Genomic DNA, 23,644 nt, shown 5'->3' with positions numbered 1-23,644 from the left:
CCTTTCTGCTGAGTGGCCTGTATTTCTTATTAGTACTTCCAAACTTTAATGTGCTGCAGAATTAGACTTTTGATAACAATATCTGAGTTTTAGGTTTGTGAAGCAAAAGTTGGTGGAATTTCACTGTGCAGTTAGTAGTCATTTTGAACTTACTGTGGAATTCAGTAGCTGAGGAAACTTGCAAAAAATTCAAGAAAAAAGAATGAATGAAATTATTCAAGATAAATTATGTTTGTCTGCCTTTGTTGTTATTTAGTATTAAGACACAGCTTCTTTCTCCGGGAAGTCTCTGATCCAGGACCTTTTAGGGGATAAATTCATCTTTTAGGGGATACCTGCTTCCTTGTTTGTTAGTGTCCCCTAGGTCTCAGCCTCAAGTCATTACTGATAAAAAGGTTCTTAGTTTCTGTAAAACTTTCCTTGGTCTTATAAAGCCAATCCGGGATTTATAAGGCATAATTTCCACATTAAGACATTCTAAAATAGGGCTACCAGCTGGAAGTATTTTTATTCTTTTTGTAACTATTCAGATGCGTTATTTCTTTCTCTCTATGGGAAAGCTGAATGAAAGCTGAATTTTGCTATGATTTCTTATCATAGCAAAAGTTATGACAGTTGTTATAGGGTAGACTGATTAGGGTAGGCTGGGGAGGAAATTCTGTCAGTGACTGGGTGACAGATTATCATGGAATGATTTGGGTTTAGATCTGAAGGCTTATTTTCAAGCACCTCTTTTTTACTTCATTTTTTTTATTACAACGAAGAGCCAACTGCTTTGTTCCTTTTCTCTTATTGTGTTGTATGCTTTCTCCAATTCTGCTGCATATGAAGCAAGAGGATCTGAAAGGACTATTTGGACAGATGGTGATTTTGACTCTGAGTTGTAATTCATATGCAGGCTCTGTCCAGAACTGCATTTGTGCCATATGTACTGTCTTATATATTCCCTTTGGAAATAATTTTAAGTGCAGGAGCAAACAAGATCTCAAAATATGTCATTTTTCTCCCTCTGTGCTTGTACTAAGCACATCTCTGCAAGGTGTTAATGAATGAGATGTCTCTCAAACCTAATACCACATCTCAATAAGTTCAAAGCCAGCCTTACCTGCTGAGGAAAGGTCTCCTAGGAGAACAAGTTATGCAAAGGATGAAAATTAACTTACTTTAGGAAATGAAATTGAAATAAGATTTCTAAGTCTTAGCTGATATTTGAGGCCAGGTACACTTTACATGAGTTGCCTCCAAAAATCTGCTTCAAAAGTATAATTGAAGAAATTTAAGCAGGAATATTTGCTTTGTTATTAACTGGAATGTGATAGTTGTGCTTATGATAATTCAGTGTGTACAAAGATACAACAGACAAATAGACAAACTGTTCAAATAGTGCGCTTACAGTGTGTTTAGATTCAAACAGTAGAGCTTCAGGTTAACAGCAATTAAGAACAGATAGGTCAAACAAGTTAAATTAAATATTTTGAATTCATGAGCATGCTACAGGGTACAAGGCATTCACCAACTAATGTAACCGAAAAGAAATTTCCATTGTGGAAATTGTACCATATCTGAATTCTGCAGGAGATTGTGCACTTTTAACGAAGCTTGACTTAAACAGCGAAGACCATTAGATGAGACCAAGCTTTAGTCATAGTTTGAACATAGCACCAGATATTTTAGAAGTAAGTTGTCATTTTTTAGATTTCTTACCTTTTGTGGATCAAATCCTTCTCTCTATTGAAAGAGTATTAGGCAATTCATCCCTGACAATTTAGCATTCATTAGAACATTTCCCTGTTAGGAAGTGTCACATGATATAAATGAACTGTAGTGGTATTTCATCGCCTTTTTCACTACTTCTGGTACTGGACATATAACTACAGCATCTCTGAGATGATGATTTGGAAACATTCTGTGGGAATTAGATTATTGCAAAATATATATATATATATATTCATTTTTTCAGTAAGAAAACAGCAGTGATATGTTTTTCCTGTTAGAAAAGTTGGAATAATGGCCCCATTCCAGATGTCTCCTTTGGAAATCCTCAGTTTTATTTTCTTCAGAAGCAGATAATACATTGCAGGGCAGGCAAGCTGATAAAGATCTAGGTTGTTTGACTTCATGCAACCTATTTTCTGGTAGACATATGTACAGAGAAGTGTCTTTTCTTCAGACATCTAATATACCAGAACGCCTTGAGCTGCAAAATTTATTGAAGAGGGTTTCACAGAATGCTGGTATTTCCTTGATAATCTTATTCAGTTCATTTAACAAAGAAAAGATAATAATAAATGAAACAAGGGAATGTTGAAGAAAAAACACCAAACAACAATCAAAGCTTGATTTTCAGGAAAAAAAAAAAAAGAGAATGTTTTAAAATTTATATTGTAACCTGGAATGAGGTGTCATATTAAACATTTTAGACAATCAGGTAGATAAACTCCGTAAGGACAAGTTAGAGGACAGTAGAGTAGCAGTTGACTTCTTAATAGCGTGAAACACATAGATTCCTATTTTTCCACATGCATTTTCTTTTAGTAGAGGTATTTTGCTTGCCTTGCAGACCACCATAAAGGAAAATATTTATATCCTTCTTTCTGATATTGTGTAGTTTAAAAATAATATTTGCAGTGACTTTTATTACATTTTATATGACTGCAAAGTAAAAAAGTTTAATTTTAGTGTGATAAAATAACAGGCCTATAGGGCATCATTGGGGTTTTATATAATAGGACTGGTTTCTGCTTCTCAGATGAAATGTTTCCTTCAGGTCTTGTTGAAGGATTTTTTTTGTTTTATGCATAGCTAGTAAAATAGAAAATAATATTATTCACTATGTATGTGATAGTAAAAATGTTCTGTGATAACTGGCAAAAGTAGACTGTGTCATACTTCATTTTTTTTTGAGAGTAGTGAGAAAGCTACAATTGCTATATGCAATATACTCTTTACCAGAGACTTCATTCTCGGGCAGATCAGAATTTCAAGAAAACAACATTCTTCCTCTAAAAAGCACAGCTGGTAGACTTTCATCACATTCTTAATCTTAATAGACTAGTGAGATTTACTGCCTTTCATTAATTAGCAGGATTGGTTTTGTTTTTAATTTTTTGTTGTTGTTTGTTTTGTTTTGTTTTGGGGGTTCTGTGTGTCTGCTCGTTGGATTAGATGATATCTGGCCCAGCTGCTCAGAGAAGCTGTGGTACCCCGTCCCTGGAGGTACTCAAGGCCAGGTTGCATGGGGTCCTGGGCAGCCTGACTCGGTGAGTGGCAGCCCTACCCAGTGCAGCAGAGGGTGGAACTAGGCAGTCTTTTAAGGTCCCTTACAACCTAAGCCTGTCTATAATTCTTTGATCTCCAGAGAAATCAACAACACTTATGATTCCATGATTCTGTAATTCAGTTTTTTATTTGTTGGTGGGATTTTTACACCAAACTTTGTGCTAAGGACCTTATTTTACCCTAGCTACCATTACTGAATCTAGTTTTCTCTTTTACTGAGTTGATACATTTGAACTATTGCCATGCTACCTTGCTCTTTAATTATTTTGTTAATATGTCTGGCATTACCCTGAACATATGTCTTGAGAGAAGAAGGGTTAATGTTGTCTTTAAGTTGTTAAAATTAACTGAAGAGAAAATACATTCTTCTTAATCATTTAAACTGCCAAAATTTATAAAGAAGACAAAAGTAAAAAGATAAAAGAAAAAGACATTATTTTTCACCTAGTCAGACTTTGTTATGTAGTTTATTATAACTATGATGGTTTTTGCTAACATTTGTTTACATGTATTTTGCCTGCAGATTTTTACAACTCCCTTTTTCCTTACTGAAGAGAAGGAGAAATTTCAGAAACTCTGATCTTTGAAGCGGTAAGAGCTGAAATAAATCACTACTTCATTCTGCTACATAAGTTAGTTGCATATTTTTGGTAGAACTAATATTGTGTGATTTTATTAATCCAGTTGTAACACTTCGAAAAGCTAACAATTTGAAGGATCAAGGAAAATTAAACCCTTTTATTAATAAAAATTTTTCAGGAGATAACTTCTACTGAGTGAAAACCACAGCAAAACATGTTCTGCAACTTGAATTGCTCTTTAATTGTGAATGCAGATCTCCTCATCATGTAACACACTCTTGTAAAATGATTGCAGAGATTACAAACCTTTGATATTTGCCTTACACCCCATTTTTCAGGAGCTGAGTTTTTTATTTTCTTTTTTCTTTCTTTTTTTCTGTAATAAGCGTATGAGAGCTGGTAGATCAGGGCCTGTACCAGTGATTGAGTAGTTGGTGAAGGAGCGTAGCCAGCCCTGGGAGACCAAGTGGAAACAGTTCACTTGCACAACCCCACTGGCCTCATGTAAGGTCTAAAAGCCACAAGGCATGCCTCTCTACTTGAAGACTACATCTTTTACAGTGTTTGTTGAGCCCTGATCCTTGGAAAGGATCCCTAGTTTATTACCAGATTGTGATAACTTCCTTTCTTGGATTTTAAAGAAACTATATCTGTTGCTTTCTATTCTTACAATAACAGTGTAATTTCATCTTCTGGTCTGCTCTCTCCGAAGATGTCAAACAGGTTTTAGCTGGACCAATTTTTGTCAAAAGAAAATTTTCAGGTAGAAAATCAAGATACTTAATTTGTGGAATTTTTTTGAACAGTGAATTTCTATATAACATATATTCTTCTTTCCTATTTTACAGTGCAATCTGTCTGGAGTTCCATTAAGAGTATTGCAAGCATATTTCACATAGTCAGCACTTCTGAGGCCAGTGCTATAGTGTCATGCCCAGTTTTGAGCTCCTTAGAGATGTAGTATATCGAAGAGAGTAGTGTCAAGTCTCAGTAATTAAGGGAGTGCAGTACCTCACCTGTGAGGAAATGGCAAGAGATCTTGGACTGGAGAAGAAAAAGTTCAGGGGGATCTTATTGATTATATGCATACCTGCATGTATGATGGTGCAAAGAATGCAGAGGAAGGTGCTTTTCATTGGTTCTCAGTGATATGGCAAGAGGCAGTGGGCACAAACTGAATGCAGAAGATGCTATCTTAACATAAGGAAGCACTTCTAGTGTGAGGATGACTGATCTGTAGTACAGATTACCTTAAGAGGTATAAATATTTCCTTCCACGTAGGCATTCTAAACCAATCTTAACATGGCCTTTGTCAGTCTGCTCCAAGTGTCTGAAGGCAGGCTTGGAGATAATGACATCCAGAGATTCCTAACAAGATCAGCTATTCTGTGATTTAATGATTTTAATACCTAGGAAACAGAACATTATATTTTTTGTTTTCAACTGTATCCACCATTGCAAAAAATAAAAATTAAAAAAATATATATATAAAAAAAAAACCCCTTTACTATCATTTCCTTTCCCATTCAATTTTTGAAAACTTGGGAGTGGTAAACTTTTGGGTATTGGAGGGAGGAGAGAAAGATTTTTCTTTGTCTCTTTTTTTTTTTTCTTTAGTTGCTCTTCTGCCATGTAAGAAACTATTAAACTCCTAATTGATAAAGGAGGTGAAATGACCAAGAAAAAGTAAAATTATACTAGAAAGTTTGAAGGAATCCCTATGCTTCATTTATTGCAATGGCAAAGAACTAAAGAGTGCAGGAACTATAAAGAGACTTTAAATTATGTAGAAATACATCCATCGACAGAGAAGCTCTTTTGTAAGATATTTAATTCTTTCTCCCTCTAATTCATCATTTACAATTAATCATTATAATAGTTTTGAATGTTGAAAGCCTTCATATCTTGTAGATGTGTGTTCCATGATGTGTTCTAAATATTTTTTAGCCCCTGGTTAATGTGTTTGTACTTGTTCAATTAAAAGGTAACTGTCAAAATCTTCATTTCCATTTCCAAGGTCTGAGTGTTAGTCCTTTATCTAAACAAGTCTGGAGCACTTTAAATGTGTATTTGATTTACTCTGCTTTTTTAGGTGTAGTTTTGATGAGACACAAGATATAGTTTATATCAGAGAAATATGGAGTGTATCAATAGAAGTAAGTAGGCTTATCTCAGATTTACTATCAAAATAAAGATATTTCTAATTAAAAATAATGTTTAATTTATTAACCTGAAAACTGAGGAAGAGTTTGGAATGTGTTGTATTTTGGTGAGGAAGTATTTATTTGTTTAAAGTAGTATTTCATTTTTTTTTTTTTCATATTGCTACATGATTCTAATAGTGAAGTTTTGATGAAATTTCTGCTGCAGTTCTCTTACTGTGAGACCATTTTTACTGTTTCATCAACTCTGTCTGAATTGCAGTGTCATCATTTTTTTAATAGGTGGGTGCTTTTCTGAAGAAGCTAAGAAACAATCTCTAAATTATGGTCAAAAACCCAAGTAAGGATGTATAGGTCAGTCTGCACTTTCAGCTCTTTGTTTCTTCAAGTGTAAAACTATTGGCATCCTTTTTAAAAACCTTTAAAATGCTGTGTAATCAAGAGAAAGCCAGATTTGACCTTCATCTCTGGGTGACACAGTGAATGTGGAGATCATGTAACTGGAAAGCCAATGAGAACAGAGATATCTAGTTGGACTCTCCCTGCGATTTCTGGTGTATCTCTGGGAACTTTTCATATTCTATGTGAAATGAATTAAGCTTACTCCATTCATACCTGTATATGGTTTTCAAGATCAAATATTAGCAATTTAAACCTATATTTGTTTAACAAAGAAATAAACATATAAAATAAACTTATGCTTTAAATCCAAAAGAGAGAACAGTGTCAAAAGTGTCTGTAGTACTCTAAATTGTTGTAGTTATTCCACAGAAAATGGCTGAATGCAAAATTAGCTTAGTGGCCAGAGATTCACATATACATAGCTGGAAAGTATAGCACTACGCTGAACAATTACAGCATAACAGGAATTCAGGACAGAATTAGAATGATAATTCATTGTTGTATTTACAGTGTAGCTCAAAATAATTTTTAATGCTCATTCTATGGAAAAATGCATTTTTTGAAATACATTTGAAAGATATTGGTCACATTCTGATTTAAAACAACAATGGTATTGCAAATCAGAGTATCTTTACCAGTTTATAGAACTTTATTAGTGAACACCAGGTCTGCAGGAGAGTCTTCATCTGTAAAACCATTTGATTTGCTGGATAGCTGATCTACAGAAAAGAAGACTGATACTAGTATTGCACCCAGAAGTTGGTGGTACACAATGCTATCAGAGTACTAGAGTAAGAGTAAGAGTACTAGAAACTTTGAAATTGAGACCATTATAGGAATACTGTATTTCTAACTACTTCTCTGTAGGCTGTTGAAATAAATTAAACACCTTCATTGACAAATATATGTTATCAGACAGCCCCAGCAAATACAAAGCTGTAACAGTGACACGGGGAATAATTAATTTGGGAATTATCAAGTACTGTATTGAGTGCTAAACAGTGATTAGAAGCTAATGTAGAAAGTAGAGCTTAATGTACATTCCTAGCTGTATTTCTATAAACAGCAATGATCTACAGAATTGTACTTTAAATGATGCACTGAACTGTTTTACAGCATTAGCCAAATTAATTTTAAGTCAGAAACTTTCTAAATTCAAGTTGTATAGGAACCATCTTGAACCAGTGATTGAGCACTTGGTGAAGGGGAGCAGCCACTCCTGAGAACACAGATGGAAACAATCCACCTGTGTGACTGGAAGAGGTGGACCCTGGATTCACTTCTCCCTAACCTTATTTAGGGGCTGGTATCTGCAAGGGAAGCATCTCTACTTGAAGATTCTCTTCTTCAGAGTGTTTGGTGAGCTCTGATCCTTGGAAAGGAGTGAGCAATTCTTTCTTTATTAATGGATTGTTACTGCTGCCTTCCTTGGGTGATCCAAAACTGTTTTAGAGCATTTATTTTGCTGTTACCTCTCCTTACGCAAGGGAAAGTACATGAATTAGCAGTAGCAATGTGAAGGTCTAGTGAAGATAAATTGGATAGTCGGTCAGTATGAACCAGATTAGATTTAAGATTAAGTAGAGCTATAATTGGCTATTGAATGTAACATTAATTCAGAAGATCTTTTTTAATACATAGGAGTTGATAAGAGTATATGGATCTTTAAGAGAATATGGTGAAATGTGGTTCCTTACTGAATGTAATACTGTTTTTACAGTGCCATTAAGTAGGCAATAATGATGAGCCATAAGGCTTCACAGTGCTCTATAAAATAAACAAGATTATCTGTGGTAAAGAGCTTGCTGTTTAGTTTGAAGGTGGGAGAGGAATATTAGATACTTTGTTCTACGTGTTTAATGTGTAATTTTTATTGGATATCTACATAAAAACACATAGAAATATGTCTTAAGTATAAAGTATGACCCACTTTGAGGGGAAGAAAGTTACATTCTTCCTCTCACTCAGGTTGCATTGTACGAGAGAGAAATAAACACTTTAAATCGGTAATAGATAATGATAGGACAAGAGGGATTTAAATCAGATGTTGAGGAAATTATTCACTGGGAGGGTGATGAAGCATTAGAACAGGCTGCTTAGAGAAGCAGTATGTGCTCCATCCCTGGAGGCATTCGAGGCCAGCTTGGGCAGCCTGACCAGTGGGTGGCAGCCCTGCCCATGGCACAGGGTTGGGGTTGAGTGGGTTTTAAGATCCCTTTTAACCCATGCCATTCAATGAGTCTATACAGTGGGTAACAAAGATTGACAGGTACAAAGTTCATGCTTCTCCAGCCACTAAATATGTAAGTATACATAATACACTTGATTATTCAAGAGGTTGTTTCTGTACTTAATAATTCTATGATTCTGTTCTACAAATGTAATACAACCACTCACTGTGTAGATGAGTAACATAACCCAAAAGGAAAAAAAAAAAAGTTTTTTTTGATTTAGGCTAATCTTCTAAGGGAAAAGTTCAAACTGTTCTTTTTCAAAGCATGATCATTTAGTAGTGCTGAACAGGCACTTGGGGAGAAGGAAGATTGATTTTGGATGTGAGATACTTTTGAAATCCTACCCTTCTGAATGGATATGCAGTTATGAAGCATAGTCAGCAGTTATGAAATTTGTATTTAGATGAGCATGAAAGATATTTTTCACCTTTTTCCAGTCTTCTTCCAAGAAGTAATGTTTCTTTGTGAGACTACTTAATGTCAGATTTACAATGGCTTTAAATTGTATTTTTATTTAATTACTGAAGCCATCACATAAACCTGCAAATACATTAAGAGCATTGTGGGAGTTCTAATTAATGTACAAGAGTTGCATACGTTTTAGTATTCAGTGTAAATGAATTGAATTCTTCAGGAGATAAAATGTTAATGCTGTTGGCAGTATACACTCAGCAAAAGCTTCAGAAAGCCCACACGCTTTGTTATAAGAAGTATTATTTTAAGTTAAAGGAGATGTGGGATATTATTTTTGATGCTCTCTGATAATGATTTCCCTTATTTCAAAGCAATTCTTTTTCCTTTGGCTTTTCACAGGCAAACCATGAAGTATCTTAATGCAAGACTGGATTGAGCCTTTAATGCCTCCTGCCAGAGGAGATGGAGAATGATCCAGCTGGAAACTAGTTTGCAGCTTAGTCTGGATAGAGAAGGAAGGAAAAAAAATCAATACAAAATTATCAGACAACAACTTTTGCCCTGCTGCCAAAACTGTTGAGACAGAGAACTATACATAAAATTTATACACTGTCTTTTTTTTGTGCAGTTGAACATCACCTACAGAACTGCTTCAGAAGCCACAGCTTATTGCAGGAACAACAACAGCAAAAAGATTGAAAGTAATTTTATTACTTTATATTATTCTGCAGTACAATTTAACAAAATAAACCTGTTAGGGAAGAAGCTTATTGTGCATATTGCATAACAAAATGAAGCCAGAATTTCTATTAAATCTGCAAATAATTTACCTGGAATTTCTGTTCCTTTGCAAAGTTATTCTTTTCATTTTGGAAAAAAAAAAAAAAGAGTATGTGATCCATTACAAGAAGTACAGTAAAGCAAAGATATTTTTTCTGTACAAGCAGAGATTACTATTTTATACCTTCAAGCTTCTACCACTCGTGGAGGCAAGCTGTGAGGAGCCACAGATCACTTGTGTAACGAAATCTGAGCTCAGCAGGAAGAATGTGTCATTCAGAAAAGCAAACTCTTACTTTGTTCTCAAGAACGGTGGGACTGCATCACAACAGCATTTACAACTGCAAAATTTGGAAGACGTTATTTAATTCACTAGGGACTGTAGCAGCAAGACTGCACCACTTGCATGTTTACCAGGTGACTAGAACTCAGAACACATTGGTTATAATTTGAACAATAAGTTCACTCTCTGATGTGTCCAAAGACTTAAAAACAAGCACTTGCTCAGTTACTGAGAGCATTTCCATTGGTGTTAGGACCGTGAATCATGTAGTAGGCTGCATCCTTAATTGTTTCAGCTAATAAGGAACCACAGGCCTAGATTATTTATATTTTTACTTCTGTCATTTATGCATAAGATCTTGCAGTAGGCCTTTTTTTCTGTTTTTCTAGGCAGTCAGTGAGATCCTATCACTCTGTCCAAGACCAGGATATATCTTTTCACAATGACATCTCCTCTAAAATATCCTGTCCCTTTGAAGCAAAAGTGTTTGGAACAAAAACAGAAGATGAAGTGACCAACTTTATGTATTATGAATACATTTGTGAATCTCTACTTCCTAAAGGGGTAAAAGAGCAACAAATCAGAGTTTCTCTGGCACCATAACACCAAGGTCAGTGATGCAGTTGATGCAGTGGAAGGAAAGGATGCTATTCAGAGGGACCTCAGCAGACTCGAAAGGTGAGCCTGTGTGAATCTAATGAGGTTCAGTACAGCAAAGTGCAAGGTTTTGTACTTGGGCTGGAGGAATCCCAGGCATACTTATAGACCGGAAGGAGCAGTCCTTGATAGTAGCCCTGCAGAGGGGGTCTTGGGGGTCCTGATGGATGAAAAACTTAACACAAGCCAGCAGTGTGCTCTTGCAGCTGGGAAAGCAAATGGTATCCTGGGATCTATCGGAAGAGGGGTAGCCAGCAGGGACAGGGAGACGATTGGCCTTCTCTACTCTGCCCTTGTGAGGCCCCATCTGGAGTACTGTGTCCAGGTCTGGAGCCCCCAATATTGGAGCTGTTGGAGAGGGTCCAGAGGAGGGCCACATAGATGATCAGCGAGCTGGAGCACCTCCAGTATGAAGAGGCTGAGGGAGTTGAGCTTGTTCAGCCTGAAGAAAAGAAGGCTGTGGGGTGGTCTCATTGCAGCCTTTCAGTACCCCAAGGGAGCCTATAAACAAGAGAGGAATCAACTCTTTGAAAGGGTAGAGAACAGCAGGACAAGGGGAAATGGTTTTAAGTTGAGGGAGGGAAGATTTAGTTTGGATGTCGGGGGGAAGTTCTTTACTATGAGAGTGGTGAGGTGCTGGAACAGGCTGCCCAGAGAGGCTGTGGTTGCCCCATCCCTGGAGGTGTTCAAGTCCAGGTTGGACATGGCTCTGAGCAGCCTGGTCTAATATCAAATGTAGAAGTTTCAGCTGGTGAAATGAAGCAATGTGTAGAACCAAGGTATTTTATGTGTTGACTTACCTGTTAAACATAACACTAAGACTTTACTGAATGCTCAAAACACTTTGTCAAGAAGCTAAAACCATTCCACATTTGTGCAAAATATCAGAAAGTTCACAATGGTATTCTAAATTAACCTGTTACCTTCTCCAATTAAGGTAAAAATCAACTGCAGATACATAAGTATGTTACAATGTTCAGGTTAAGTAAGTACAAGATTTTAAACATTTGGAACTGGATAATCATTAGTGGGAGTGAAAGGGAACTTGCTGCCCTAATAAGGTGAATACTAAATTCAGATCAGGTTCTTTAGGGTTTCATTCAACTGGAGGTTGGTTTCTTTCCTTATTTTTATAAAACTGAAAGGCAATTTTAATTATGAAGACTTTATTACTTTAAATTGCAGTGTCCTCTGGTGTCATCAAATTTAACTATCAAACTAAAACTTCAGAACATCGCAAATGAAACTGAATGGTTCCTCTGTGAAATGGAATTTGCTTTCACAGCTGTTTTCTTTTTAGTGTAATTCTAGGGGAAAAAAAAATTAAAAAATTAAAAAAAAAAAAAAAAAAAAAAAAGAAAAGGAAAAGAAAGAAAAGGAAATGAAAAAAGAGAGAAAGGGTAGGAAGGAAAAAAAAAAAAACAACTCAAGAAGCCACAGAGAAATTAGGAGTTGCTATATGAAAACTACTTCATAAAAAGACCATCCCAGTTAAGTAATATGGTCTGTTTGGTAAAACAAAATGTAACTATATGCATGCATAATGTGAGCATAGGTAAAATGAATATATGTAGGTAAAATAAATACACTGGTTAATGTAAAAGCAGATATTTTTTTTCTTTAGCAGTGCTGAATGTGACTAACTGCCTGCTTTGGTTAAGTACATGCAGTGTTTAAACAAATATATCAGCTGGCATGTTGAAGCTACCCTGTAGGCTTAACCTCGAACAGCTAACAAGTTCTGCATTAAGATGAATTAATTCAATTGTGACTCAGTCAAAGAACTGATTTGTTCATACAGCAAAACTTATTTTCTTTTTTTATTTTTTTTGTCTAAAAGGAAAATAAGTACTTCAGAATCCTCTGATTGCTAGTTATTGAAGGTAACTTCATATTACCAATTGATAAATTCTTCTATTATTCAAAGAGGTTAGTGTGATGGTTATTAATTCAGGAGATAAACAAGTGTCAGCTTATTTTTCTGGAGACTGTTGCAGTCTTTCTAGTGTTGTGGACACGCTGCTAGTTAGAAATGTGGCAAACTTAGTTACAGCAACATAAGAGATATCCTGCATGTGAGGGGGGTTGGGTTGAAACTATATGACCATTCTGGTCATTTTCAACCCAGTCCATTCTATGATTCTGTATCATTGGTACTGATAGCATTATCTGGAGTTTACTGATGTATTTATATTTTCTGTTGCTTTGTTCTATGGTTAGGAAAGGCACACGTATGTCTCACTGAAATATATGATTGCTTACATAGTGAAGGCACAATAATCAGGAAATTAAACCCTTGCTGCCCTTTCAGCTGAGAAGGAAATGCTGGGTTCAGTTCTCCAGAGAAAGCTGGAGATGTAATTGTTGACTGGATGAATGGAAATCAACAGAACTTTTTCTGTGTGACAGGAAAGTGTAGTGACTTCTTATGGTTCTGGAACTGTTCTGTTTTTCTTTTAAGTGTGTGTGAGAACATCAGCACTAAACAGAAAACCTCCATTCTGTTTGGTTATAGGTCCTTTTAATACTTTATGCTTTATTATGCTTCTGATAGTTTCATTTGTAAGTAAGATTGGATAGTGCACGCTTCCAGTGAAGGGGAAAGTCTTGGCATGAAAATAATTTTTAAAGTATTTACTGGATGAAAGAAACAGGGAGATGAATTATAAGTAGAAGCTTGTTAAAAAGACTGATTAGTTTTTGGTTAGAATAGATTAGCTTTTGAAACTTGTGCTCAGAAGTCTTACCTGTAGTACAGTAGGATAATTAAAAATCTTGCAAATTGTTTCTTATTTGCTTATATCAACAGTATTTGAGAAAGGGAGTCTGTTTTTCAGAGGTGTCAAATAACATTAAAACTATCTAACAGGTAAAAATAAAAAACTGAACAAATTGAGAAATGAAAAAACTATTCTGGAGTTTGTGGGAGTTTCTCTTCAGTTTCTGAATGTTTATTAAATCCTTAAATAATTACCAAGATCTCTGAATGCAGGTTTAAATTTTGTATTCAGATATATATATTTGTCATGTAGTTTCAAAGTGATTTCATTATCTAGAATTTGTTTTAAAACCGAGCCATGTCATTAATGACTGAAACTATCTGCTGTCTTAATCAGACCTTAGTGAAAGGACTTGAAAGTATGCATTTCCAGAACCTGTCTCTCACAGGGATTAAGTATAACTAAGCTGGCATGATCACCAGCTCTGTAAAGATGATTTCACTAATACCTCCACTGAATTTGCAAGGCTGAAAATATCGTACCATTCCTTATATCCTTAATCTCTTTTGTGAACACATGTATGACTTCTTGTCTACAAGACAAGACTGCAGTTTCTCAGGACTACCCAATTTGACTGAATACAGAAGCAATGCCAATTCAAGCTACATGCAGTAACAAAACAAAGCAAAGTTCATTCAAACTCTCTTTTGCATGCAGCGTGCTTTCATGTCATCTCAGCATCTGTAGCGCAACAAGAAAAAATTGTCAGAGTGTATAGGTGTAACTTATAGTAGAAATGCTGACTTATAACTTTATGCTAGGTAACATGTTTTAAAACTCATCTGTAATGATTTGTGAGTTTTTATGTAAAGCTGATGTCATTCCAGGTAATACAAATGGAATAATAGTTGTGTAATATTATTGATGCAACAACCATTAAAAATGTATTGTATTGCAGTTCATTGTGAAATTGAATACCGACCAGTTAGTCTCAGAATGAATTGGAACTGCATATTCACTAAAATACACTTTCAATTTATATGTAATTTCTTTTTGAACAGGATGATGGATGTAGCATTTATTTTTAAAACTTGAAAAATATTCATAAAAATTCCATTAAGTTGAATTTCAAAAAGTAGGTGGAATGATGTGGAGCTGAATCAGTAATTGAATATATGAAAGGAACTGTAATGAGCAGATTTAGATTTACAACCATGAAAAGTCGTGTCTTTACTAAGCAAAGGGTCATTGTCTGTTTTTCTTGCCAACATAACCATTCCCTTTTTTTTTTTTTTTGAGTCGAGAAAGTAGCTTTGCTAATAAATGTGCTGGTCTGTTTTTCTGGTGACATCTCCCATGACCATACCAGTAAAGACAACAGCTTTTTACATGCAGACATTTGTCTTCCAGTGTATGCGTTCATATTAACAGTTAGCCAAAACATGTGAAAACGTGCAGCAGTCTTGTGTGCGTGTGCGCATACATATACAAAGAACTTGTGGTTTTCAGTAACTAATTTTCAGACCAAAATCAAGTAAGCCATTTCATTTCTAAGATCTTTTTCTTTTTTTTTTAATCCACTTTACAGGTATATACTTTTATCATATGCAATCAGTAGGATTTTTATGAAAGACTAAAACAACAGTATTTCAGGAATTTCTTATAAGCAGCGTCTATTGCATTTGTCTGACAATGTATGTATATTTGCCAATTCTTCATGAAACTTTCTGGCTTCTCTATATTAGAAAATCCTATTTCTAATTCATCAACTTCAAAAACGTTAGATTTGATCAGTATTTTCTTTCATAAGAACATTATCTGTTTTATAGAGATGAAAGCAAATAATATCTTGAGTAAAATCCTGTCACTAACAAGTGAATTCAGTGACAGTTTTAATTGTAATGATCAGAGCTTGTAGCACAGAACTCCACTTTACTTGCAAAATCATTATATATATATATATATATATATATATTTAAATCACAAATTTGCTTATCTATGATAGAAGTCTAATAACTGACTACAGTAAAAGGCAAATAACTCGGCATACCATTGATATGCACAATGAGTTTTACAGTTTCTATATTTCAGGAGAAATCCCACAAATGTCTCTCGAATATATGTGATAAAATGTGCAAAACCCGAAGATGCAAAAAGCATCTAAATGTATTTCCATGAATTCCAAATTCTTTATGCAAACTGTGGGATTTGTTTGCTTATTCAGCTTATTGACAATGACAATGCTCACACCTGTTTCAAAATTTAGTTGAGCAGAAAAGAAAAATATAATTTTTCATCTTTCAGTAGAATAAATAGCAAAAAGTTTGTTGTTCTCTACAGGCTCCAGGCTCTTTCACAAATGTGGACTGTTTGTTCAGTGTTAGTCCACTTGGAATATATTCATGCTTGTTTATTAAGTAATTAAACAGAAGCTTTGCTCCTTAGCAACTGCCATTTCTTAATTAGTAGATTAATTTAATGCAATTTCTACTTGTGATGTGTCACTATTTGAAAGAGAAAATATTGAGCTTGTTATCATAAGTTATTTATTAAATGGCTTTTTTACAAATTTGTGCTCAATTTTCTAAGTTTTTTATTTTTATTTGGTTGGTGATTTATTTTTTAAAACTATTTACAAAATAATGATCTTGATTACTGTTTTTCATAGAATCAATGTGATGATCAGATTCACAGGCCACTATATAGCACTTTTTTCTAGCTCACACATCACTGTACGCATGCACAAAAAGCACTTCTTATTCTCAGTGTCTTTGACATGAGTAGCTGAGGCAATAGGCAACTGTGCACTCAGCAGGTACAGGTGTTTGTTATTTTAAATGCAATAAATTATGCAAATTTGTAAATGTGATAGTAATCCACAAAAGTCATTAACTCAAACTGAGACCTGGCTTATCTCCAGTGATTTGAGTGGAATTAAGCCAGTGCTAAATTTGGTCCATTAACTTCTGTATGGTTTCTGCTGTGTGTGAAGTTGTACATTCTGTATTCAAATATTTTATTACTGCGATTAATGGCCTCTCTCCTGTTGCATTAAGAATCCAATAGCATGACAAGGAAATGGCTGGCATAATACAAAATGCATGTACTCATTAAAAATAACTGTTTTGACACAGTGAGTTGTAGTACCCACTGTAGTGGGTACTGTGTAGTACCACAGTCAAATCCTGACTCAAATCTATTACTTGCTACTTGTATTACTTGTACCAAAAAATGTCAGAGGTTTCATGGGATCTCAGGCAATCCCTGTCTACTATCTGCATACTGCTAAAATAATCTTCTAAAAGATTACTACGATTCTCTTTATGATATAGCAGTGTGACTGGGTGGATCGATCCAAAGATGCTTGAAGTGTTAAGAGACATTCTGGGTGCTACTTGGGTCAAAAGATAAAAAGAATTTAATCTTCACTGAGTGAGGTAATATTTGAGTTAACTTAAGGCTTCTATTTATTATTATAATAGATTCTTCTTTATACTATTACAGAAGGAGTTATATTTGTCTTGATACAGAATAAGCATCTAGATGGCCCTGCAGGAACATATGGAGTATTTTGCCTGCTGTCATTTCTGAAGGGTGTTGGTTTTCAGTGCTGCTAAGCTCCATGTCCTACCTTCAGAAAGTGAATTCAGTTTTTGAACTGGCTTATCTGTGTTGATGCAGATCCTGTATTTCAGAGCAGAGCAATGCATACCTGTACAGTTATTAGGGAGAGAAAAAACACAAGATGCTGCATAGGGAACAAATTAAAGAGGCTTACTATAATGAGAAACAGAATATGTTCACAGGCTTTTATCAGTGGCAGAGCAGTACCATTTCCTTAGAGTAACCCTGTTTCTCGACTGAATCCATTCACCATTTGTGTCTGAGAGGTAAAACACTGCTGTTCCCATTTTGTATAGTTTTGCTCATCTGTACATAACTGCAGAGGACCAGAACAAGGATAAATCAGATCTGCTGCTTAATTCCTGCATACACTCACTCTTATGTGTAATTTCTTTAGGCACACTTTTACAGATAGGTTGTTATTTTATTATGAGGTGACCCAACCAGTATTCCCATTTGTGGTACTACAACAAAAGATAGCAATATATTGATTTTTTTACCTGTTTCCCATGTCGCAATATGTGAATGTCTGTTCAACGTAGTAATGAAAGTAATTTAACAATGCACTTTATCACTGACTTCTTCTAAAATGGTCTGCTTCTTATCATTTGAAAGATGATAGAAAAGTGTAAGCCTCCAAATGATAAGAAGACTGTTTGTCATGGGTTGTGTAAAGGAGATGACTTGCACTGAACTTGCCTAGTAATTTATCAAAACATCAAAAAACCAATTAATTAATTTATATATATAATAATTATTTTATATATAAATTATATATATTATAATTTATTTTTCAGTGCCATTGTCTTAGCTACCTTGAAACAAAATTCATAAAATGAGGAGATTTGACCTGACAAACTCTGCTATAGTATGCTTCTTTGGTCAGTTTCCAAAGCATTCTAGCTGTATGTGAAATAAAAAGCATGTAAAATAAGTATTTAACACATATGTCAATTTTCTAAATGGCTGATACACAGTACACAAAACCATATTTTACTGTGTTTTACTAAGTATATCTATTCAGATATACTAAGTATATCTATTCAATACTAAGTATTGATCTATTCAGATTTTTATTCATTTATTATTGGATGTGTTTGTATTGTCTTGGTAAACATTTTGTAGATGTCACTATTGCTTAAAGGTTAGGTTTCACATTTTCTAATGTTTTTCTTTTTAGCAATCCAACCATAGATGGCACGAAAATCTTAACCTGAATCCTTCTGGATTTGATAGGTGGGCATTTTTATTTTGGATTCATCCTCTCCTTCATCTTTTATGAAGGCAAAAGATGCTCAAATAACCTTTATTTCTAAAATGTCACCAGATAACTGAGATTAGTCTAGCCTCATGTAGCAGCTATGCTCCATCTGTTGAGCATATGATCTTCTCCATAAACAGTCATTTTCTTATTCTGGATTATGACAGAAATCTTGCTGAAAGTAAGAACATGAGGAATGCAAACAGTTTATGCATGGGATGGACAGATACTTATATTTGTGTCTGTAGATTTGCACATAGATTCTGCAAAGAAATGCAGTCTGGTTTTGTTACATTTGGATAACTCTCAAACTAACTGCATCATTTGGCAATGTGCAGTTTATTCAGGACAATTAATTCTGTGATGTTAATGGAAGTGAAATAGCTGCACTGCCACAACTATGATTCTTCTGTGCTGTTTCATATGATAAACTTGTATAGCACCTGTACTCTCAAACTGTGTAAAAATCAGTATTGTTAGTTTTGCTTTTCTAAGGTATATATTTACTGACTGTTTAAATACTGTGTGTATATAATACTCTATTCTCCTTGTTTGGACTAGAAAGGCGGATCATTGCATAAATTGTTTCTGCTGAAAACAAATTGATGCTTTTCCACCAAGACGTTTTATCTTGTACAGTGAAGACACACAGAAAAGGTACTGCTTTCCAGTTCACATTGTAATTGCATTGCTTTGCTTGATGGCAGTAGCAGATGCGTAATTGACAGATGCTGGTTTTGCTGTAGAGCCACATAATTTCAAGAATTTCAGAGGGTTTCCTCATTCAAATAAGCTAGATATATAAGATAGATATATATCTATCTAGTTGTTTTTTTCTCTCATTTTAAGAGGTTGCATTATCAGAAGACCTTATCCAAGTTATCTGACATTGGTGAAAATTCACCTGTGGGACTAAGCCCTTCAGTTAAAGATTATTTTTCCTACAGATGAATTCCACATAAAAATAAAATAGAATAGATAAAAATTTTAAAGGCCACTTCAGTTTAGTATATCTTCATTTGTCTGATATTATACAAAAGCACAGATTTCCTATGTGAAATCAGTATATTTGAGAAGCTGAATTACATTGGCCAATGCACAGAAACCCTAATATCTGCTGGGAGAGTGCAAATGCTTTGCCATCAAGAAATTCCTCTTCTGAAAAATCCAAATTGGCAGATGAAGAACATTTGGAATAGATGGAGATACAGGTATTCCATTCCATTCAAAACAACTTGTATACTTCTTTGTAACAATCCACCACTCTTGCACACAATATCATCTCTACATTTGCTCTGTGTATATTTCTTTTGATATTTTTTTTTTCTAGCCTGTTTCTGAGATTTTAATGAGGAAAAAAATGTCAGGATCTCAACATTCTGTGAAGTGCTGCAGGTGCCTAAACTCAGGAGCTTTTTGCTATTGTTGGATTATGAAATAACACTAGATAAGCAAGGCCTTGCACAAGACAGGCAAATATGAAGAGGAATCCATGGAAGATGAGAGCCCTCCAGAAACATCAGCTAGAGCATCAGCTGGGCAAAATACAACATTTGTTAAGGTAATTAATTCTGTTCTCAGTGGAAGTGAAAGAGAGTTTGTTTTACAGTGAGAATGGTAAGGCACTGGTACAGGTTACCTAGTGTTGTGGTTGATGCCTCATCCCTGGAGGCTTTCAAGGTGAGGCTTAATAAAGCCCTGGTCAAGGTGATCTAGCTATGTTGTCCCTGTTCATTGCAGGGGAGCTGGACTAGATGGCCTTCAGAGGTCCCTTCAAACTCGAAGAATTCTATGATTCTATGATTCCATTTTCTATTATTTTGTTAGATATCATTTCTGATAAGAAATGCCAGATGCGAACGAAACATACTTTCAGATGTAACTTTACTGGAGTGAACTACAAGAGTAATATTGGACATTATATGTGACATCAACTTTACACTAATACAGTTCCAAATCATAGTGCATCATAATTATCAGACTTGGTTTGTTTTCCTTTTTTTTTGTTTTTCCCCACCTGCATACTAGTGTTTTAAAACTTTGTAAAAGTTTTAGAATGATTTACATTAATGAGCATACAAATGTTACCAGTAGTACTATAGCAATATATGTACTAGTATAATATTAACAGTAAATCATTTTCAGATGACATTTTCATTTTATTTTTATACAGATTTGTTTGCATTTGTCTTCACTGTTGTTTTGGATCTCCCTTTGTTTTGCTCTCTCTTCATTTCCAAATTATTCACATGAATAATCATCACCAGAATCCCTTTCAGAGGGATATGATAGTTTTCCAAAAAAGAATAAAATAAAATAGAGGAAAAAAAGGAAAAAGCAGGCAGTAGTATGGTTACATTAGATCACATTAGTGAGCATTCTAACAGATAGTATTGATAGATTGATGCCAGTTCTTTGATGCCACTTCTTTCTCAGATGTGTAGCAGTAGTCTTTCAGCATTTGGTTAACATTCTTTGACGATTTAAATTTAACAGAATCAAAGAATGGAATGGTTTGGGTTGGAAGAGATCTTTAAGATCATCTAGTTCCAACCCCCAGGAGACGTCCCACTAGACCAGGTTGCTCAAAGCTCCATCCAGCCTGGCCTGGAATGCCTCTAGGGAAGAGACATCCACAACTCCCTGGGCAACCTATTCCAGGGTCTCACTGCCTTCACAGCAAAGAATTTCTTCCTAATATCTAGTCTAAATCTGCCCTCATCTAGTTCAAAGCCATTTCCCTTCATCCTGTTCTTACATGCCCTTCTAAAAAGTCCCTCTCCAGCTTTCCTGTAGTCCCCCTTCAGGTACTGGAAGACTGCTATAAGTTCTCCTAGGAAGAACTTCTTTTTTCCAGGCTGAAGAGCCTAAATTCTCTCAGCCTATCTTCATAAGGGAAGTGCACCAGCCCTCTCATAATCTTCGTGGCCCTTTTCTGAACCCACTATGACAGCTCAATGTCCTTCTTGTGTTGGGAGCCCCAGAACTGGGCGCGGTACTCCAGGTGTGGTCTCAAAGGAGCAGAGTTGAGGGGCAGAATCATCTTCCTTGACCTGCTGGTCACATTTCTCTTGATGCAGCCCAGGATATGGTTGACCTCTTGGGTTGCATGTGCACAGTGCTGACTCATGTTGAGTCTTTCATTAGCTGACACTCTCAAACCTTTCTCCTCCAGGCTGCCCTCAAGCCATTGTCTGCCCAGCCTGCATTTGTGCCTGGTATTGCCCCAACCCAGGTGACAAATGACAAATTTCCTTGTAATTTGCTCTAAAACAAAGAAACAAAGGAATATGACATTGTCTTTTAAAACACAAATACAGTGTGGTGTTTGAAAGCCCTGAAATTACCTTGGGAGTATTACAGTAAAACACAAAGTATTAATGATAATGGCCCTGAACAGATTCAGACCTCTGTAGAAATTAGATTTCATCTCATAGAGGACAGGAGTTTGTAAATTCAGGCATCTGCTTGATCATCCTTTTCAGATATGGCAGAATGACTTTTCAGAGAAGATTTCGGACCCTTAAAAATGAAAGGTACAGCCTCAAGGAGCACGATAAGGACTTAATTGGAATGCGTGTGAATACACAAGTCAAATCTTGATGTTGTGGCATGACTGTAAGGCTGAAAAGTGAATGTTCTCAGAAGCAGGTCACAAATACATTATAGATTAGCAGAAATCATGAACAATAAGTTTGGTGAAATTTTCAGAAACACTTTCAAACAATGTCTACTTTCCTGGCTGAAGAAGTACACGTAGAGGGCAATGAAAACAATGCCTCAGCTTTAACAAGCACACATCAGTGGTTTTATTTGAAAAAAGTGGTTATTATGAAGAATTGTGATTTTATTTAAGTAACTTGTGTCAGAATATTTGGATGTCAATCAATTTATTTGCAAAACTCAGCCCTGATTTACTGATTTTCAGTACCAAATGTTGTAATGTAGTTACAGACACAGCAAAATGATTTTCTCCATTCGTCACATTGCATTACTTTTTATGACAAGCATTTGCATCTAGAATAGATTTCTCCAAGTATAGAAGTGATTCTGCATTCAAGGTTCAAGCAGAATATGTGATCCATGCTGCAATTGCTATTCTATATTTTGATGAGATTTTTAACAGCAAGCAGCAAAGCTGCACTTAGAAACATCATTATTACTAATAAAAATTCTCAAAGAGAAGAGCAGATCTAATAATCCATATCTGGTCATTCTTACAGGGGAGTAAAGAAGCATGCAAAACATAATGAAATTAAAAGTGGGCAAAAATTAAATATGTGAGTGAAAATCAAATAAATAGAATTAACTTTACATAATTGGAGAAGTTAGTAATGAATGTTATCTGTAGCCAAATAATTAGTTTTTTGTTTGTTTTCTAAATTATCACCCTCATTTGATGTCCAAACTCATGTTTCATTAATGATAACAAAAGAAAGAAATTTAAGATTGATTACGGGTGAATTATGATCAGATAAAGATTTTCATTCAAGCCTGCTGATGGGGGTTTTGAAAAAATTAATAGATGTATTGTTCCTAAAAAATATGGTTTTGCTTGAAAATAGATGGAGCAATTTAAGGGGTTGCTCCTATTTTTTATTTTTTTTTTTACTTTTTTGCTTCAGTGCTTAATATTAAGTACTATAAAACAGACTTGCTATCTTTGGGCATAGAATGAAATTAATACATTATGTTCTACAGGTAGAGGAATAAAGAATAATTGGAAGTTGTTAAAAAGAAACTATTTCAGCTGGTCATAATTAGCAGTTTATAACATCTATTCCAGTAACAATTGAAGAAGTTACTAAGCAGAAGAAAAATTGAATTTGGGACTACAGTAGACAGAAAAGGTAGAAGAATAATGATCCCCTTAAATTCACTTTGATATCATTATTGTTGCAAATTAAGATTGAATTCACTCTTGCTGGCACACTACTTAAGCTCTACTGGGTATGTAGCTCGCTTACTGAGAGAACCTTTTTTTATAGTTTTTAGAACTTCATTCATTCTCATAAGAGAATGTAACAGTATAGTCTAGGAAAGCTTAACATTAAATGTCTTCTTCAATATGTGGGGAAAAAAAGACAGCATTTGGCCCTAATTAAATACATGAAAAGAATATGTTTATGTCTTGAGTTGTAAAAAACTAACAAACAATAAGACAACCCAAAAACAGCAGAATTTCATAGTCTGATGTCATGGCCTAATGAGCACTGTTTGTTACAGACCAGGCTCTGTCTTCGGGT

The 23,644-nt window shown here is 35.0% G+C and overlaps 1 long non-coding RNA gene across 1 annotated transcript; it reads left to right on the top strand.

Annotated features, from left to right (window-relative positions):
- The first annotated feature begins 3,796 nt into the window (after positions 1–3,796).
- On the top strand, positions 3,797–12,085 carry LOC128091105 (uncharacterized). The gene is made up of 3 exons (XR_008211242.1): positions 3,797–3,870; positions 6,306–6,377; positions 9,473–12,085. It is a non-coding gene; the product is annotated as an uncharacterized LOC128091105 (long non-coding RNA).
- The last annotated feature ends 11,559 nt before the right edge of the window (positions 12,086–23,644 follow it).

This window comes from Tympanuchus pallidicinctus, unplaced genomic scaffold (genome assembly GCF_026119805.1).
Source record: "Tympanuchus pallidicinctus isolate F22 unplaced genomic scaffold, pur_lepc_1.0 scaffold5, whole genome shotgun sequence".
In the NCBI taxonomy this organism is placed as follows: Eukaryota; Metazoa; Chordata; class Aves; order Galliformes; family Phasianidae; genus Tympanuchus; species Tympanuchus pallidicinctus.
The sequence above is the reverse complement of the archived record's forward strand: the minus strand, read 5'-3'. Positions and strand labels throughout refer to the sequence as shown.